This window comes from Ostrea edulis, chromosome 6, assembly GCF_947568905.1.
Source record: "Ostrea edulis chromosome 6, xbOstEdul1.1, whole genome shotgun sequence".
Classification (NCBI taxonomy): domain Eukaryota; kingdom Metazoa; phylum Mollusca; class Bivalvia; order Ostreida; family Ostreidae; genus Ostrea; species Ostrea edulis.
Genome location: NC_079169.1, coordinates 8,657,438 through 8,679,554, shown reverse-complemented (window position 1 = coordinate 8,679,554; position 22,117 = coordinate 8,657,438). Strand labels below are relative to the sequence as shown.

The 22,117-nt window shown below is 36.3% G+C and overlaps 1 long non-coding RNA gene across 2 annotated transcripts; it reads right to left on the bottom strand.

Moving 5' to 3' along the window:
* Window positions 1–14,236: 14,236 nt before the first annotated feature.
* Window positions 14,237–21,788, bottom strand: LOC130047117 (uncharacterized). 2 transcript variants are annotated; one of them, XR_008796165.1, is made up of 3 exons: window positions 21,405–21,788; window positions 17,410–17,495; window positions 14,237–16,801 (listed from the first exon to the last, which is right to left on the bottom strand). It is a non-coding gene; the product is annotated as an uncharacterized LOC130047117 (long non-coding RNA). The 2 variants fall into 2 exon arrangements; XR_008796164.1 differs by lacking the exon at window positions 21,405–21,788 and adding an exon at window positions 20,116–20,736.
* Window positions 21,789–22,117: the final 329 nt, after the last annotated feature.

The following is a 22,117-nucleotide window of genomic DNA, read 5'->3' as shown; positions in this document are numbered from 1 at the left end:
TCTATATATATATATATATATATATATATATATATATATATATTACATTTGTATTTTGAAGAAGAACGACTTGTGACTCATCACTGAAGATAATGTTTCTCCAATATTATTTTTACACTTACTGATAATCACCATTTTTGTAGCTAGGCTCCATGCAAGTCGGGCTTTTTTTTTTTCGATTGACACCTTTCACCCCCATACACAGGCAATTGTATCGCTTGGATTCGAATTTACTTTTAAAGAGTGAAGGTATAGAACTTTAAATATAGGGTACCCAAGTGACTGGAAATTATAAAACCGTCTGTACTTTCACTACCCACAGCCAGTTTGACCGGTACAACTACTAACCCATATAGGATGAAAAGACCCATATTGATTTACAGACTCAAATACTAATTTTGTATCAATATCAATTCATTATAGTACATAAAGTATGCTAATGCAAGGTGAAGATAACGAACAGTGATCAATCTCATAACTCCTACAAGCAATACAAAATATATAGTTGGGCAAACACGGACCCCTGGACACACCACAGGTGGGATCAGGTGCCTAGGAGGAGTAAGCATCCCCTGTTGACCGGTCACACCCGCCGTGAGCCCCATATCCTGATCAGGTAAACGGAGTTATCCGCAGTCAAAATCAATGTGCCAAGAACGGCTTAACAATCGGTATGAAACACGTCAGACAGCATTTGACCCAATGCGAGGTTGTATTGACGAACTAGATCGTTATAACGACCATAGAATTTGCGAAATGCTGACTTCAATCGAGACTGTTGAAATCCCTGTACCATCAACTTGTTTGTCAGTAGCTTACCTCGATTAAAAACTGACTATACCCAGAACAAGCTCTTGCATATCGAATCAGTTGAGATATATAAACACCATATGCAGGTGATAATGGAATATTGCTACATAAATGTGGGAAGTTGACGATGGAGAAGCTGAAATCATCCCGTTTGTCATACAGTTGAGTTGTTAGTTTGCCGTTAATGTCTACTTTCAATAAAATATCTAAGTATGAAGCAGAAGTGGACGACTCTGTGGTGTCCTTTATTTCGAGTTCACAGGGATATATCAAATCGACATATGAATGAAAGCTATCATTGTAAATGGACAAATCGTCATCGATATATCTAAAAGTCGAATTGAAGGTCACAGCGAGAGATTTTTTCTTCTCACGTAGACGTTTTTGAATAAATTCTGCTTCATATGAATATAAAAACAGGTCAGCTAACAAAGGAGCACAATTCGTGCCCATGGGAATTCCAACAGACTGTTGGAAGACCTGATCACCAAAGACCACGAAGATATTGTCAATGAGGAACTCTATCATATTTTTTATTTCAACTTCAGAGTACTTGTGCGTGGAATCAGAGTGATGTTTAACAAAGTAAGTTTTTGAATGACTGATCACTAGATATTTCCGTTTTCCGTTTTTGTTGAAGAAGCAAAAAGTCTAGTCTTTAATTTATCGTGAGGAATGGTCGTGTATAGTGTTGAAAAGTCATAGTTTTAATGCTATTGATTTGGGAAAAATTCTGTGAATTCAAGTTTACTAAAAGCTCTTTAGAATTTTTTTAGAATCCACATTTGATTAACACCACTTCTGGCATATGTAGTCGCACAGTAAGTTTGAAGTTTCTCCTTCACAGCTGTTAACATTTTCGTGAGGAACAAAGATAGGGGCTTGGTAGAGCACTTACTGGATCCAGCAATGTATCTTTGTTTGTAAGGGTTTTTATGTAGTTTAGGAATCCAGTATAGGTACGGTAACTCATAGTCATTCGACCCATTGACTGGAATATTAAATGTGTCTAAAACTGAGGCATGGTTTTGAAGAATTTCGTCTTTTGAAAGGGCAGTTGGAGTATAAGTATGATTACCAAAAGTGGAATTAATGCCAAGTTCGTTTAAAATAAAGTTGTAATAATGAGCCTTACAAACAAAGACAATGTTGTTACTAGCTTTGTCAGCTGGAACCAAAACATATTCCTCATGTAACCTATCTAATTCTTTTATCACTTCTGGTTTACTAAACACAGAAGGATAGATGGTACGTACTTTTGTTTTCATGTGTCTAATGCGGGATTTTAATATCCCTCTTATGCTTTTAACCCATTCTGACAATGTATCAAGTTCTTCTTTTTCATATTTAGCCCATCGTCTGGCATAATCCTCGACAGAACTCATAATAGAGATGAAGTTCTGTCGCCAATTAAAAGACCGAGGTTCTCTGTATTTAGGACCTTTAAGAATAAGTGATTTGAGGTCCTCATTTTCAACTATATCAACATCACCAGTAATGACATGTCCAGCTGGACTGTAGTTGAAGAAGATGAAGAACAAGAACATGTTGGTGGATTACGTATAAGATGGTCTATATCTAATCACTGCAAAGTTTGTTTATAATTAAAAAGTTTGGATGCAATAGTAGAAGTATAGCTGTAGGAAATACAGGGTCTAGACTTGAACTTGAAAAAAGTTGGAATACACGACTGAACCATTTTATGACGAAGAATGTTGCTTATGTTGACGGCATCTATTCCTTTGTTTGTAAATTTGAGCTTAAGGAACTGACGGCATGATTTGGAAGGAATATCATCCATGGTCTTTAAATGTCTTATTATGTCTAATTTTATCCAAACCACATTAACACAGGTGTTTGACAATTCATGATAATGATGTTAATTTGGGAAGTTAGTAGTACCGGTCAAAATGACTGTGATAAGTGAAAGTACACACGGTTTTAGAATTTTCAGTCACATGGAGCTATAATTACGGACTTCAGTTCGTGAATTGGAGTAAGAAATTCAATTTTAAAATAATACTTTATGCTGCACATTCTATGTAATAGCTTGTTGCAATACTCAAACATTCTGTATAGTCGTATAGTGGCAGGGCCCAGCTAAAAGTCGACCAAAAATCATTTTTCCGAATTCATTTTTGCATATGTGGGGAAGTATACGGAATTTCGGGATGAACTTTGGTGGTAATGTAAATTGATTATGTGTGAATATATTAGAATACAGAGTAGAATTAAATACTATTTGGTTTATTGTTTTTACATCGGATAACTTGGGTACCCTAAATGTAGAGTTCTATACCTTTATTCTTTGATAGTAAATTCGAACCCAAGCGATACAATTGCCTATGGTTGCTAGGTAAAAATGAGTTATTACTTTCAGTATTTTCTTTTCAAAATGACAGAAATTCCGGAGTAATTAGAGATTTGCATGTTTTAATTTTATATTGCAATATTCAGCACTTCTGACACATTTATACATGGTCTCCTCGTTCTGGACATTTCCGTAAGGCTGATTCAAGAATAAACTCACGGACTGAAGAAAAAAACAGACATATCTTATTGATCAATAATTATCAAAACTTATTTCTTCTATAAAATCAAATTAAGCATCAATTAACAGAACCACTTTTGACGGATTTACTTCGTATCGTATTATCTTAATTTGCTATTTTAAGAAATCGCACTGGTTTAGAGTAGAATTTTATATCATGAAAGGTGAAAATAACGAAGAGCGATCAATCTCAAATCCCATAAGCAATACAAAATAGATAGATGGGCAAACACGGACCCCTGGACACACCAGAGGTGGGATCAGGTGCCTAGGAGGAGTAAGCATCCCCTGTCGACACCCGCCGTGAGCCCTACATGTATATCTTGATTTATTGTTTTTACATCGGCAAACTTGGATACCCTATATTTTGAGTTCTATACCTTTACTCTTTAATAGTAATTTCGAACCCAACCGATACAATTGTCTGTGGTCTCATACTTTTCCTAACAACTCTCCGATAAATCTGATTTATGGAAAATCCCCTGTACGGTTCTCGTGCTGACTTAATTGAAATAATTTCCATCTTTGTTTACAATACAATTTAACAACACGTTTGTCATACGTTACTCATCCGGAAATTTTTATTGATTTAGGGGATCGTCTCAAAGCTACTAATTAATTTTATGAAGTATTTTAACTTTTAAAATGTTCAAGATTTCTATACGAAGGACAGTAACTCTGACAGGGACCGCCATTCTTGGCACGACGCTGTAGCTTAGTCCCTGAGTAGGAAACGTTAAGTTGTACTGCTCAGAATTCAGGTTTTTTTTAAAACAATGGATTATTTTGTTTTTGAAAGATGTAGTCTCATAACTGCAACGGAGTGTGCATACAAATCGAATAACGCACGTTAGCGCGTGATGAAAATTTGTTTGCACACACCGTTGCAGTTACATGTAGGATACTACATACTTCAAAAAATAATAATTCATTGCTTATACATGTATTTACATTTTTGAAACCATTTTAACGTGTGCATTTTTCATTTATATCTGAAATCTCCTCGGATAATAAGTCATTAACGGAACAGCCATGGAAAGCAAAAGTGTGATGTCATAACGTCTAAAAAAAAACAAGAAAAAAAAAGTGCGCAATGTTAAAAAATATAAAAGTTCAATTCTTGAATTGATTTTCAATTAAATATCATAAACATCACCTTATTTACAAAATTGTACAATCTGAACTGGGTTTAAACATGCAGTTCATATATTTTCAAATGTATGTAATTGTAAACAGCGTAGGCAGTGGTATGATAGGTGCTAGTCGGTCATGTTGTTACTTCGAGAAATTGAAAGTACAATTACTGAAAGAAGAATTGTTGAAAAATTCCGCACTTGGATTAATTTCTTGTGTTTGGTTGTTGTTATTAACCACATTAGAGATAAGATCATTTTATCTGGCATCGAATGAGGTGAACTTGTGTTGTCTGAGACGGGAACGGACAACAAAGCTTTGTTTTCATTCTGCACACGTGTGACCGAGCACTGGAACTGGTAATGTTGTCTGTAATGTAAATAGTAGGGGTATCACAACACCACCTAATAAGGGTTAATAATACTGTTATTAGTCAGCGGTATGTTATAGACCCCTACTATTATTATTACAAAGTCACTGGTTCCTGTGGGCCGAGGATGCAGACGACATATTCAACAGATTTATAGTGATTCGATCTTTGCATTTATAAGCAAATATACTTAAAACTCTCTAATGCATTTTATCACAGGATTAAAGAGTAAATGTAAATATAGAAATATATGTACCACTCACGCCTTATCATTTACATATTCCTGTGGGGGGGGGGGGGGGGGTAACTGTTGCAAAAGAATGAGTATTTTCACATTCACTTCATTTAGTATTGCAGCTAAAACCATTAACGCAAGTGTGGGAATCGGGATCATTTCCTTATGGAACTCGGATATACCTATCATTCCATGTGGTCAGTTATCCAAACAAGGTATGATTGTGAAACACCGATGTCCTCGTATGGCAGCAAGGGAAAGGTCGCGTCACAAGGAGTACACATGGGAAATATGAAAACCATATCTCCATCCATTCAAAAGTTATAAGCAATATTAGAGTTTTTGCTGACAAACAGACAGACCAAAACTATATGCCCCCGAAACTTCAATTACGGGGGCATAAATATTTCTTTGTCAAACATCATTCTGATTGTATACCCTAGTACTCTGAATCTGATATTAAAAAGATGCTGGTCCTCCTCACTGATAACATCTATGCAGTCTTTGGAAATAAGGCTTTTCAACAGTATGTTAGAATTTCCATGGGCACAAATTGTGCTCCGTTATAAGCTGACCTGTTTTTGCATCTTACCAAGCAGAATATTTCAAAATTAAACTTCTAGTAAAAAGGAGAAAGCTCTTGCTGAGATCTTCAACTGAACATTTAGATACATTGTACATTGATTACGATTTATCTAGTGACAAAATTCATTTTCTTTCATGTGTACAATGTTTACAGTAAACTCGATATATACAACTGAACTTAAAATACACGACAACACGGAGTCTTCCAATCTGTTTCATATAATTATGGATATTTTACTGAACATAGGCGACAACGACAAACTAACAAATCAACTTCATGACAAAGAGGGATACTTCAGATTCTTTATCATTAACTTCCCATATTTATGTAGCAATAATCGATTATAGCAAGCATATGGTGTTTATGTCCAACAGCTAACTCGATATGCGAGGGAAGGTTCTGTGTATGATCAATTCTTAAATCGAAGCAGGCTACCGACAAATAAAATGATGTTGCATGAGTTTCAACCGTCAGCATTTCGTAAATTCCATGGTCGTAACTAATGATTTTCCATTTGTAAATAAAACTTATCATTAGTTCGAATGCTGTCTGACGTGCTTCATACTAACTGTTATGCCATTCTTTACTACCTTTTCGACTACGGCTTACTCCGTATACCTGATCAAGATATAAGGCTCATGGCGGGTGTGATCCACAGGGAATGTTTACTCCTCCTAGGCACCTCAACCAATTGTGTCCAGGGCTGGTCCGTGTTTGCCCTACTTCTAATTCTATTTTTTATAAGATTTCTGAGATTGATCACTGATCGTTTTATTCACTTTTTCATGATTTTAAATATTCCATACTTGAGACGTCCTAACACAGTTATAAATTCTGTGACATTCGGGTGTTTTTTGCTAATTTTTTACAGATTTGGAAAGGCGTGACGGGTTTTTGTACGTCCATGATATAGTTACTTACTTAGTCCTCTTCGTTTCTTTCGGAACACAGACCTGTCCCCGCGGTGGCCTAGAGGTTAGAGCATTCGCCCCGAATGCGGAAGGCTGAGGTTCGAATCCCGGCCGCGACAGACCTTAGACGTTTAAACAGGTAGTGACAATTCCATCGCTAAACGCTTGGCATTAGGTGGGAATGTCACGGGTCCTTGGATATGACCTTAAAAACGGATGTCCCGTGTCACAGTAGGTGTGGCACGCTAAAAAGAACCCTCACTGATCAATGGCCGTAAGCGCCAAGCTTTATGTTAATATTGGAAATGAACTCGCCTTTTCCGCTGCCGAAGCAGTGAAAAATCAACACCCCAAATGTTCCGTTGGACGCGGTGATTCATCGACTCTTCAGTATCCGCTAAATCTAGCGCCTGTGACAGAACAGTTTTCTCCATGGTACCCGGTAAACAATCAGGTGCTCGGTGCACGTGAATGTTTCATGTGGCATAGGAGGCGGAGCTATGGCACAATCAAGTTTCGTGACGTTTTTCCATTAGTGTGCCTTAGATACACGATGACTTTTTGAAAACACTCACAAGGAAGTCATCCTGTATGAAAAGTGAAAATAACGTACATTTATAAAACCCGTAAAGAATACAACATTAAAGGGGCATGGACACGATTTAAGCTGAATATTTTTAAATTTCAGTTTTCGATTTTTAAAGCGATAAGCGTATGCTTAGCTGCGTTAATGTTTAGAATGATTAACTGAGATGTTTCTAATGTAATGTGAAAAAGGCTTGTGCCATGTTTCTTGTTTACATATAGATTGCTCAAAAGAAAATATGTTTAAAAGAAAATGATTTATGCTGAATACTAGAAACTGTTCAATTGTTTTCCGAATTAACTTATAAATAAAAAAATCTGCTTTTAACGAAAGTTTGCTGTTGTATCGCACTTGTAACTGAACAATCGATATTCAAATTTTGTTTGACCATTAGAAATACTTTAGTTAAGCATTATATACAACAAAAATGAAAAAATGAATTTATAGCTCAATCATGTCCATGTCCCTTCACAAGCAGTGCAAACAGGGATCCCTGGATACACCAGAGGTGAGGTCAGGTGCTTAAGAGGAGGAAGCATCCCCCGTTGACCGGTCACACCCGCCGTGTATCAATAGTAAACCAACTGAACAACATGTGGTTACTAATACGAAGAACACGACGATTCACCACAACGTGCTGTCCAAAGTGACAGTGACCTCTCAATCTTGCGCTATAGATAATGGAATCAGGAACAAGCACGCATAGCATTGAAACCTAAACAGAGTCCATGTATCATTCATGAAGGTGTGATTTGGTTAGCTCGTGATACTCTTCAAGAATTAAATCTTAAAAGTACAGAAAGTATAGGTCACCTGCAGGCAACTCGTATTGGACAAGTCCAATGTGGAGTTAATTCAAATTGCTAATTAATAATTCAAAATTATCAGGTAAAGCAACTTATTTGTAAAAATAATATTCAGTGGGATTTGAATTTTTTTCAGTGAGCTTTGATTAAAACGATCTTCATGTAACAATGTGTTATCTCTGGTATAGAGTTATGAACACGCTTACTGATCCAAACTAGGGAAAGTTTATTTTTCTCAAAATATGGCTTTAAAATCGTATATACAGCACTCAAACTAAACCTAGGAACCTGATAAGGCAGAAAAGACCCCGTACAAACCATAGCGATCGAACTACCGGACCAGATACATGTAGTTCAATGATAGAGCACATGGTGGAAAGGGCAGATTTGTGCCCCGCCCCTAAGGCCCCAGGGGAGCAGGAATCCTGAAATTTACAGCTTATGTCCCCCTTGTCCCAGAGATGCTTCATACCAAATTTGAAAAGAATTGGAATAGTAGTTATCAGGATTTAAAAAAACAAAAACAAACTATTGTTCACACATTCAATAACTGACCATTTTGGTCCCACCCTGATACCAAAACCCCTACCCCTAAATTCACCAAATTTACAATTTTGGTAAAGGACTATCTGCTCTTTCTAAATATCCATTTAATTTCTATTTAGTATCAATAGCACTAAAGATGTTATTTAAGTGTTTTACACATAAACACCACATGTATATATCAAGTTTGGCCCCACCCTGGGGTCAGAAACCCTACCCCGGGGGTCATGAAATTTACATTTTTTTTTTTAGAAGTTTTCTTGCTCATCATTACTATATACTCACTTGCTCTGCTAGATGTCCAGAAATAAAGAAGATTTTTAAAGAAATACATCAATTTTACCTCAAAATTAAGGCCCTTTAGTGTGTGGGTGGGGGGGGGGGGGGTAATTAAATTTACAATTTCCGGTCTCCTTTACCTTCAGATGCTACATACCGAATTTGGTCAATATTGGCCCAGTAGTTGAACTGGAAAATTTAATGTTTATTTGAAGATACATGTATGTGATAATCTATCAATAGTTTGTGTGTATGTGTGAGTTATTGTTTGTTTGTCTGCAATTGAAATTTTAAAAAAAAGATTGGCCCAGTAGTTTCTAAGAAGTTGTTAACGGACGATGACGGACGCAGACCAATAGCAATAGGTCACCTGTGAGACCCAGGTGATATGAAAAGCTCAATTGATCCTTCAGCTCAGTTAAGGTAGTACTCTACATCGTCATAATGGCTGACTTCCTTTAAAAACATGGATGACAAAATCGATATCAGCAATATTTGACTTTTCCTTTTCTATTTAAATACCTAGCCGAGTAGCTCAGTAGGTTAGAATACCGACTGCTGAACTGTAGGTCGCAGGTTCGAGTCCAGCAGGGGTTTTAAATTTTTTTCAGATTACCTTCTACTAAAACTGTATTTTTTGATAAAATAAAGTAAATTTGAAAATTTTCAAATTCAAAATATTTTTGTACATATCCTACACTTTTCATCTACATCAAATTTCTCTGGTGTAGCATACCTCCTTAAGCTAATACTGAAGTCCCATAACTCCGTAAAGACAAAACTGATAAATATGAAAATCGAATGGAGCCTTCGTATTCCTAATCCGAGTTCTATGAAGATTTTCTCAAGTAATCTTAAGTTATTGCGTGCCATAGAAAGGACTTTAAAAATTTCAAGTCCCAATCTTCCCGAGGACAAGGTCGATAAATCTGAAAATTGAAAAAAGGTCTTTCTCTGCCAAATCCAAATATAAATATTCCCAAAAAAGATATCGCGTGTCGTAGAAATTGCTGACGGATGGACAGAGTGTTTACTAAAGTGTATTCGCTATATGGCGGGGCCTTAAAATTATCATAAATTTTTAGATGCTTACTCCTCCTAGGCACCTGATCCCACCTCTGGTATTCACAGGGGTCCGTGTTTGTCAAACTCTATTTTGTTTACCTTGTGGGAGTTATGAGATTGATCACTTTTCGTTATCTTCACCTTCCATACCCAATTATTTGTACTATAATGTATCATAAACTTTCCAGTAACTCAGAGTTACAGTAAAATTTTCATTGCCGGTAGTATTTAGAAAGGAATCGTGAACGAATAAAACATGCAACGCTTATAATGAATCACAATTGTTGCTTTAAGTGTTTAATTAGTGTTTAATGTAGACAACCATTTAGATACCAGTCTTTGCAAAAGTTTGCCAAGCAGTCAGGCTTCGGTTGAAGGATTAAAGCTACCCTTTATACAAAAGCATTATTTGCATACTTCAAACAATTAAGTACCCTTTCTTTCAAGCAAACATCTGAAGATAATCTAGGAGATTATGTATAAAAAAAAACAAACAGATTAGGGCTCAAGTGAGCACCTTGACTGATATTTAACTTGAGAACAATCATGTTACTTGTCTGTTACTCTGAAAACATGAGGATATCATCGTCAACTTCCCATATCTATGTAGCAATACACGCATCGTCAAGTTTTCACCTGAAGCAGGCTACTGACAAATAGATGTTTCAGAGTTCTCAACAGCCTCTTTCTATGTCAGCGTTTCACAAATGCTATAGTCGTAATAATTTAATTTACCGATACAACCTGTCATCAGGTCGAATGTTTTTATACCAATTGTTAGATCGTCCGTTACATACTGACAAAACCAATTATTATGTTTACCTGATCAAGACAGAGGGCTCACGGCAGGTGTGATGCTTCCTCGCCCCACATACCTGATCCCACCTCTCGTGTTTCCAAGGATACGTGTGTTCCCTGATCTTAATCTCTTATTCTTTATAGTGTCTATGAGATTGGTATATGCTGTATTTTCACGATTACGTAGTTTTGCCAGATATGTTGGCTTGTCAGAAAATTATCATGAAAGAATAACATAAAGTGGGTATTTCAATCCCCCTTTAACTGACTTCCGACAGGGCGACACATTTATCTGCCAAGTAATTGCAGAATATTTCCAATATATATGACGGACCGCATTTCTGCAGTAGTCGGGATCAACCCGACGTTTGGGTATACAGTCCACTGATCTCAAAGCGATGCTTATTGAAATTTTGAAGAAGACGCTGTTTGGCTAGTTCATAAAGGTCATTTTATGCGCCTTTAGTAGTTTCTCTGGAGCGAACTTTAGCAAAGCTTATGCACACACTTTTCAAAGAAAACAGATTTAATGTTTAGCACATCTCTCCCCAAGGAAAGCTGTTACGGACTCTCCCCTACAGAACTACGTTAAATAACACGGGGAATAACCCTGGCTCAAAATAAAATATTTTCAACTCCCTCTGATAATGAATCGTTGTTAAGATTTCATACTAGAAACTCACGAGCAGGATTGCCTTCAATAGCGTCCTCAAATTTTTGTTGATTAGTTTAGCGCCATCTAATGGGGGAAATGATTTAGTGTTTAGACGTTCGTGAGGAGTATACAGAAATGTCGGGGATCCGGGTTAGAATAGGTCATCAGTACCCCTTGCTTGTTGTAAGAGGTGACTAAATGGGGCGTACTTCAGATGAGACCGAACAAAACCGAGTCCCCGTGTCACAGCAGGTATGGCACGATAAAGATCCCTCCCTGCTCAAAGACTATAAGCGCCGAGCATAGGCCTAAATTTTGCAGCCCTTCACCAGCAATGGTGACGTCTTAAAGGGACTGGTTCACGATTTTTGATAAAAATATTTTTCATTTCTGATGGTAAACATTAAAATAATAACTCATTTAATATGGACAGCCAAAATTTTGACTTTCTGAATGCAAGAATAAAAGCAATATTTTAGACTTAAATCTGTGTTATGTAAACAAAGACTCGAGTCTTTTTATGTATACAAACAAACAGGTGAAATATTTATTTTTGTAATATAAAGCATCTTAATTTTGCATTGTCACAAATTTTAACTTTTAGATGACACATTTACCCCAAAAATGCTTGAAATGTGAAAGATATAATAAATTCAGATCGATATTCCTTTCTTTTAAAAATTTCGTAAACAATAACATACCGCAATCTCTGTTTACAAAACAAATGATATTTAATAATAAACTCTCTAAAATGAGCTTCTGTGATAATGTATAACCTTAATTTTTATGTGAACTCTTTTGAACACATTAAACAATAGATTTTGATCATTAAAAGTGAAAAAGAAAATTTTGGGGAAAATCGTGAATCAGTCCCTTTAATATGAGTGATAGATTCTTTAGAAGGACGTTAAACAATATACAATCAATCATAATATCAGGTCAACGAGATATGACTGCGAGATCAAATAAACAGATCGGCCATTAGGATTATGGAAGGTTTTAGCCATCATCGAATTTTATTGGATGAATGCAAACTCCCAATTTGTCGCCATGTTAATCTTCAGAGCTTGTTGCGAACGTTATAATTTATTGATACCAAAGTTATTTAATAAATGAATGGCTAGGGTGCTCACGATATGATAAAAACAATGAAAGCGCAGGGTAATTTATATATTCGGCGATATGAGATAGGGTATGTGATAATATGAGATAGGGTATTTGATAATGAGATAGGGTATGAGATAATATGAGATAGGGTATGTGATAATATAAGATAGGGTATGTGATGAGATAGGGTATGTGATGATATGAGATAGGGTATGTGATAGTGAGATAGGGTACATGATAATTTGTGATATGTGATAGGGTATATGATAATGAGAAAGGGTATGTGATTGATTGAATATTGTTTAACGTCCCTCTCGAGAATATTTCACTCATATGGAGACGTCACCACTGCCAGGGAGAGATGTGCTAAATCAAATTGGCCGTTGAGCAGGGAGGGATCTTTATCGTGCCACACCTGCTGTGACGCGGGACCTCGGTTTTTGCGGTCTCATCCGAAGGCCCGCCCCATTTAGTCGCCTTCTACGACAAGAAAGGGGCACTGAGGACTTATTCTAACACGGATCTCCACGGGTGATAGGGTATGGGATAATATGAGATAGGGTATGTGATAATATGAAATAAGGTATGTGATATGAGATTGGGTGTGTGATATTACGAATGCAGAAGTACATGAATGAAAGTATTAATGAATTTTTAAAAAAGGAATATCCGTACAATAAGGGTTAGGATGTGCGCTAAGGAGGACGGGTTAATCTATATATTTTCGCTATAAACGTACATAATTTTCGTATTGTCATAATTTCTAAGAATCTACTTTATTATATTTAGTTTTCACAAAATGTTTTATGTAGGAGATTTTCCTGAAAAATTTAAATGTTTTACATGGTCTTGATCTGTCAGAGTACCTACACTGCTACAAGTATTTTATGATAAACCATTTCATAATCGTGTGCGATGAGTATGTTCGTGCAATAGTGCAATTTTGAAAGCATGATATAAATAACCACGGGCACTGGAAGTTAATGTAAATATGTAGTATGTACATGTATAAAAAAGGAAGGGTAGGACACTCTTTTTGAGGCAAATTCGGGTTTAGGTTATTGTGGGCGTTTCTCAAACGGCCTGACGCGATGAATTGTTCACATATACCTTACTTTTAATATATGTACGGTTTCTTTCCGTTCCAATGCCGTTCATTCGAAGAAAAAGATGTTTTTACACCTCCAAGTGCTTAAGAATTTCGCTAGACTGTCTTACTTCCGGTTTAATCGCACTGAATCGAAAGGTAAGTTGTGATTGGTCAATGTGATAAACATTTATAAGTTTATGTCATATTCTTATTGGTTGTGAAATAATGATAAGAATATTTGAACTATAAAAACAAACATGGCTCATGTACTTAACCACTAGTCTCTAACACCATCATGAAGTAATAATCCTGAGAATTATTTTCTCTACATATGTATTTATGGATTAGATAACGTGTGTCAATTCAGACTTCAATTTTATTATTGACCTATCAGAACTTGCCTTTCGATTCAGTGCGATTAAACCGGAAGTAAGACAGTCTAGCGAAATTCTTAGGCACTTGGAGGTGTAAAAACATCTTTTTCTTCGAATGAACGGCATTGGAACGGAAAGAAACCGTACATATATTGAAAGTAAGGTATATGTGAACGATTCATCGCGTCAGGCCGTTTGAGAAACGCCCACAATAACCCAAACCCGAATTTGCCTCAAAAAGAGTGTCCTACCCTTCCTTTTTTATACATGTACATACTATATATTTACATTAACTTCCAGTGCCCGTGTAAATACCATATGGAACAATACACGATATATCATTTAATATGTTACCTTTATTTCATCAATAGAGTCTCCCTACCAGCCATATAATCATTATGCTTTTAAACAGTCCAATTTCTATACATCAGATGACGTTTAGTTTTCATTTACACTTTCAAACACCATCGTCATACCCTAGAACTGTGTAAAACAAGACCGATCACAGGCCTGTAGACGGAGACTCACAAGAACTGTGTAAAACAAGACCGATAAAAGACTCACAACAAGATCTGTGTAAAACAAGACCTATCACGATATTGTAGGCGAATAACAAGATCTGTGTAAAATAAGACCAATCAAGAGTTGTAGACGGAAACTTACAATACGATATGTGTAAAACAGGACCCACCACGGGGTTGTAGACGGAGACTCACAATTTTTCAGATACAGGTCATCACTACTAAATTAGATGCTGTTGCGATGCTTTACTTTGATGCTTTTAACGGAAAAAGAAATATAATGACTCATTTAAAATGATATGTTTGGTATGTTTCGTCAATACTTTTTTATTCTTTAGATGAATTTTATTACGGATTTAAACTTTTCCCTGCTTTTACACGAATGCCCTGTAAATGCGGTAACTTCAGTGGATATTACTACGCTCTACCATTATGTTACCCAATAACGTTAGTCTGGTATCCCGTTGATTGGTGCTACACATGAACTCGAGAGAAGCGAGGTCAACAGGGGTACCAGTTTATGTTACCCCCCCCCCCCCCTGGAAAAAAAGGAGGTCAACCCCAGTACCTCCCTCTAGATCCGCTACCGAATATTACACTTTGTAACACAGTGTACTATCGATTGATGTTACTGAAGTGTACAGGATGCCTGCCTCGATCAATAGTACCACGTGATGTATGGGGACCGTGGGAATGTAAATTACCCTGAATGGATTATCTATGTCCAAAAGAACCCCCTAAAACAATATCAAACCCTCCCCCAAAACTAATGTTCTCCACAAGCATTTAATTGATTCATCCATTGTTGTCCTTTAAACCTGTAATTTAAGATTCATTTATTTACACGTGTCTTCAGCGAGCCATGATTCACAGATTTAGTGTATGTACATGTGAATATTGTAGCTGAAATATAGGGGTGAGCTACGGACCCGTATAAGGATGCCTGAACTGATATCTCATTACATCATCCAATAAAACATAACTAACCCCCCCCCCCCCCCCCCTTGTCCTGATGTATGATCCTCCGATCAGTGGATGATCACCTAATCTACCCGTAACCCTACATCAACTAACGAAACGGGAGAGTGTCGATTTCCAACCCCATAGTAGGTGTTGAGTAACATGGTGCTGGCAAGCTGAACGGAGCATCAAAATGCCACCTCATAGTGTCCCTTTGTAAGACTACTCAAAAGTAATTGCATTATCTCCGTCAACTTAAGAAAATCGCGATATTCCTAAATGGATCTGTATTCTGTTTAAAACTTCGATTTGGCATAAAGTTTTTCAAGGCCATATACCACGTGGATTTACTTAGAATGCGCGCCTTTCCAAACCCCCTTTGAAGGCTAGTTCATTCGTTTCATTCATTATGCCAGATTTAACCGAGTATTAAGAAAAGAAGTTGCATTTCTTTTTCCATCAACATCACTGACGCATTATTTCCACAGATTTCTCATTAACAAGTTGATTTCAATAATGTGTTCTGGTTGTAATGTACGCATAACAAAAGATCGGGTTCGGGCTTCAATTGCTATATATATATGCAAAAAGGATCGTCATAAGATAAAATTATGCTTAACCTATTATTTTGTAAGACGATAATTGGTCAACCATTGCCCAACATCTTCAGGTTTGTAGTTTTCCGGTCCTGCGCCTTGCCCTGCATACTGAATGATATCGTTATAAAGTATGAAGAACCTTTCAGGAACGGCGGCGTATTGGATGGCGCCAGCATCGTCCATGGTGTCAATGAGTATTGGACATGAACAACCCTCATCTAACAGCAGTCGAGCGGCGTCTAATCGTTCCTCCTGAGATGTGTGAGAGGAAAGATTAGAGTATTTGGAGCCTAAAATGCTCCATCCGTCAACGGGATGCGCCTCTCTGACGTAAACAACGACGAAGTCCGCGATGTCTGAAAAATCAGCCATGATTTGCGTGAACATCTCAAACCTCATCATGAACGGAGGTCAGGTACAGCTACCAAAGTTGACAATCAGAGGCCTTCCAGGTTTCTGGAAATCTAACAATTTCATCACGTTTTCCGTCTGTACGTCCACAAGTTTCAAATTTGGTGCCACTTTGCCGACAATGGCGGAACGTCGGAAAATCTCAGTGCCGTAACTTTTTAATTCGGTCGTTATCGTCTTGTAAGAAAACGTTACTCTGATATTCTCTGCCTTAGGGTTCTTCTTTCGCCTGCCTTTCATAACAGCAAGGATTTTTTGTGCTACGAAGGGAACGTCTAAGATAATAACCGTCATTATAAGTACACGGCAGGCTAGCTTGAAACATCTCCACAGCATAAGAAGAGTGAATTTAGGCTGTCCCTGAGCCCTCCAGTCATATTCCAATCTGTTAATCGTGTCCGTCATTGCACCTATCGTGTAAAAAAGAATAGCTTCGTTCACACAATAAGAAAAGCGGGTGAGAAATTACTAGATCGAATGTTTTATCCTGCATTAGAATAATTCCATAATAACCATGAATTTCAAGGTTGGCAAAATATGCCCACACGTCATTTAACTGAGTCAACGGTCAAGCAGCCTGTAGGAATACATTAATCTACCCGCGTGAAATAAGCCACATGGAAGAATGCATTGTTAAGTAAAGTAATACTATGCCGGTTATTGTGACATATTTTGTCAGTCGTTAAATTCAGCGCGTCACTGCATGTTGTATTTGTAGCATCAGTTAACGGCCCTTCACGTTTATGTGTACTATGTAACTATGTTGTAATGGTATTACCTAACTCATGACTATCGTTTGCTCGTTTCGTGAGTGAGAAGTCCGGATTCGATCCAAGGCCGCGATAAACCGAGGTTATTAAAACAGTTTGTGATTCGATATGGTTTTGAATGATATGACATGGAATTATTCATTATCAGTTTATGGATAAACGAAAATTTTGAAATACGTAAGTGACAACAGAAGTAGGTAAGTGTGTACACGTGCATTAGTTTTTACACACTGTACAGGTGTACTTACCTTGTGAAAAAAATCTGAGGACGTAAGCCTCTTTCTCTCAATTCAGATTTGTAAATCAATGGCTAAGATCCTGATTACATGATGTGCTGAAATGAAAAGAAACAATCATTCGTTCCTGAATGATCTCAATCAACATGATATCCAATGTGCAATAATTAAGCAGAGTAACTCAATCAACATATCTAATGTGCTATAATTTAGCAGAGTAATTCAATGAACATGATATCTAATGTGCTATAATTCAGCAGAGTAATTCAATGAACATGATATTCAATGTGCTGTAATTTAGCAGAGTAATTCAATGAACATGATATCCAATGTGCTATAATTTAGCAGAGTAACTCAATCAATATATCTAATGTGCTATAATTTAGCAGAGTAATTCAATGAACATGATATTCAATGTGCTGTAATTTAGCAGAGTAATTCAATGAACATGATATCCAATGTGCTATAATTTAGCAGAGCAATTCAATTAACATGATATCTAATGAGCTATAATTCAGCAGAGCAATTCAATGAACATGATATCCAATGTGCTATAATCTAGCACAATAACTCTATCAACAGGCTATCTAATGTGCTATAATTTAGCAAAGTAACTAGATCTACATATCTTTTGTGGTATAATTTAACAGAATAATTCAATGAACATGATATCCAATGTGCTTTAATTTAGCAGAGTAACTCGATCAACATGATATACAATGTTCTATAATTTAGCACTGTAACTCTATCAACATGATATACAATGTTCTATAATTTAGCAGAGTAACTCTATCAACATGATATACAATGTTCTATAATTTAGCACAGTAACTCTATCAACATGATATACAATGTTCTATAATTTAGCAGAGTAACTCTATCAACATGATATACAATGTTCTATAATTTAGCAGAGTAACTCTATCAACATGATATACAATGTTCTATAATTTAGCACAGTAACTCTATCAACATGATATACAATGTGCTATAATTTAGCACTGTAACTCTATCAACATGATATACAATGTGCTATAATTTAGCAGAGTAACTCTATCAACATGATATACAATGTGCTATAATTTAGCACAATAACTCTATCAACATGATATACAATGTTCTATAATTTAGCAGAGTAACTCTATCAACATGATATACAATGTTCTATAATTTAGCACAGTAACTCTATCAACATGATATCCAATGTGCTATAATTTAGCACTGTAACTCTATCAACATGATATACAATGTTCTATAATTTAGCACAGTAACTCTATCAACATGATATACAATGTGCTATAATTTAGCAGAGTAACTCAAAATCAACATGATATCCAATGTGCTATAATTTACAAACTCTATCAACATGATACCGTATAACGGGTTCGGAGATACTTCCGGTATAGTGGCATGGAGTCCAGGATAGGCTGTCGAAGTGGAAAAAAGCTGGAAAACGGCCCATAAATTAATGATAATCATCACGAAGGCTGGATAAATTTATTTTAATAAATGACTGAAACACTGCGCTTGCTGAAATAGTCCCTATATCTTTCAGCTAAACCCATGAATAATTTTTTTTCAGAGGAGCCCCCCTTAATTCCGTTGCCATCGTGGTGGATTTTAATAGAAGACGGTGTATATTTTTTTTCCCGATTGGATAATTTTTCAGGATTTTTATTTTAATTGATAAAACTTCAGATTCCTGTGATAAAACTCACCAATGCTCAACGCACGTAGATATTACAATTCCCGTGAGTTCGCCGTGGGAGGGAAACCTTCTCCAGTCAGGAGAAAAAAACTTGGGGAAAATCCTACTGTAGAATCAGTTTTCCGGGTGTAAATTCTAATATAGATTATAGAGTCATTTTCCGGAAGAGGAAATCATATTCTATAAATGGATACATTAGTTCACGGATAATATACATTCTAAAATAATCCGTCTTTAATATTCTGCACATCTAATTAGCTGGTTAAAAAAAACGAGCTCGATCAACCCTAAAGACAAGTACATACATGTAACCCACAGACACAGAGAGAACCAGGGTTACGGGAGGACCCCCCCCCCCCCCCCCCCCTGTTTTTTTTTAATTATTATTTATTTATTTATTTTTTATGTTGTTGATCGGAAATCACCCACAATCATTATGATACATTATCAAGGACAGTGGATAACAATATATCAAACTTGTTTAATTCATAGATTTTATGTAATTGATATATTTCGTGCATTAATGATCAACGTCATTTGCTACCAACAAATTAAAAAAAATTATGAAAACGAAAGCCAAATTTTGTTCTAATACATGTACAAAAAAATGTACATGTAAGTAAAATGAATATAATTTACGGTGTGGAATGCAGTTTATTCTCATGATTCTCAATTAAATCGAAAACAGCGGAGAAGATTTATATATAGCTATATTTGAGGGGTGATATATTTCAAATTTTGAATATTAAGTTCCTTATTTTTTTATTTAGGAATTTTATATTTGTATTTCAAAAAAAAAAAAAAAATCTTAACCCATGCATCCATTTTTGTTTGAACCAAGTGTCCTTAAATCTATGAAGCTACACTTTTGTATATGCTTTTTCTTGATTTTGCTACATATCAACAGATTTTCACGCCAGTTTTGACGTACTTTTGACAGTCTTGAGAAGATTTTAGGTTGAGCACACATTTCTAGGCTGAACTTCTAATTGTATACACACTATACATACCTGGAAATATTTGCTCGAAGTTATTTCCCTCTTATCAAATCAAGCATTACATGTAGTCCAAAAGAATATATACATGAAACAAGATGTCGACAATCGTGGCAATCAATTCTATACTACGGAATCAACAGGTTTCACCATACACTGAGAACGATTCCAATACGTATAGCATTTATGACAACTTATGCTGTACATAGAACCATATTTCCATTGTGGCTATTGATTATACAAATGTTGCTAAAAATGGCACTGATCATATACATAAATTTACATTCTTGAATATTTACTACGTCATTACCTTATTTTTTTTATGATCTTTTTATAAATGACCTTGGAAGAGGCCGCATGGGTGTTTACAACAGGTGTTTCAAGTACACTTTCATTACAACCTAAGCCTATCTTCCAGATTGTCTGGAAATAGTGATACCCCCATATTTACCACTCTAATTAAAATCAGACTTCTTAGATCAGCGCCGTCTACACAGTGAATCTAAGAAGCATGATTTTAATTAGAGTGTATATTATCGTCGTCATGTATTTCATTTTTAACTATTACTCTGAACATCTGAGATTTGCTTAATAAAACTCCACACCAAAAAAACATTCAAACCTGGTCACAGCGTAGAGGCACAGCGATATGGATAGGGCAATTTGACGTTTGAATTTAATGAACCATTTATTGTTATATAAAACACGAGGTATTCATTTTGATGGCACGGTAAGCTGTTTTGCAAGATCGACAATATTTCAGTGTTCCCACACTCCAGCGGAGGCTCTTCACATACGTGTGTATTCAGACTGAGGTCGTTCTTGCATGACCATATCCGATTTAAACCACCTGATGTATTCTTAAAAAACAAATTTGCAATGAAATTCTATATATTTATTTTTAATGAACATATATCATATGGAGAAAAGTTTGTCTCCGAGGCAGATCCAGAAATTTTCAAAAGGGGATGGTGTCATATTGTAATTTTTGATGTTGTAAATTCGAAAATTACAATATGACAGTGGGATGGTTTGCGACCCATTTTTGTAACACCCTACCCCCCCCCCCCCCCCGCCCCACCAAATGGGAGACTGAAGAGCTAAGATAGTGACAATGACCATGTTAGTTAAAACTGCTTATCACACGAGTAACCTGATAATATTGCTTAGTGCCAGGTAAAAATTCTAATCGACGTGCAGGTATCGATTATATAGTGACTGGTGAATTGCACACAAAGCAAACAAGATGATTAAACACTGCTGAGATTTGATAAACATGCAGAATGAGTTAGACAAAATCTTACCCGGCCACTAAGTTCCGACACTCCACCGCCACATGCGGAATTAGAGCGGAAAGGGTAGGAATTAGGACATGCACTACTTGACCTCACAGTCTTAGGTTTATTTAAAATACCTTTATCCGTCAGAACGCAAGCACTGGGGGTTTTGTAAGAAAATTGATAAACTGGTTCTCTTGCAGGCAATCTCCTTTTGAACAAAATCGCGTAAGAAAATCGTATTCAGTCAGAAAGGTTATTAGATGATCGGTTTATACTTTAAAGGCAGGCTATGCTTTGATAAGCATTAAACACACACATGTACATTAATACTGATATTTGTATACACCCGATTTGCAAAATCATAATTCTGTACTTCTTTCCCTGATCAAACTTACGCCAGAGGTCGTTAACTTGTGTGCGCAGACGCAGGGAACTATGGGTAGTATGGTTTCCCCGTATGCCTCATTTACATGTAGTTTGTGGTTCATGTTGTAATAATTTCTGAAATTTCTCTCTTTACAAACTGTCTTTGCTGTTATGCCCTCTGGGCCCACAATTACACTGTAGAATAAACTTCTCTTATCTTATCTCCTATAAATACAAACACTGCAAGGTAATTGTATACTCTCAACGGATAGGAAAATTTAATACGCCAACCACACTTCATTCTTTTTCTACAGTTATATATCTAAAACATAATCAAGAAAGATCACTGCATTTCGTATACGTGCACGTTC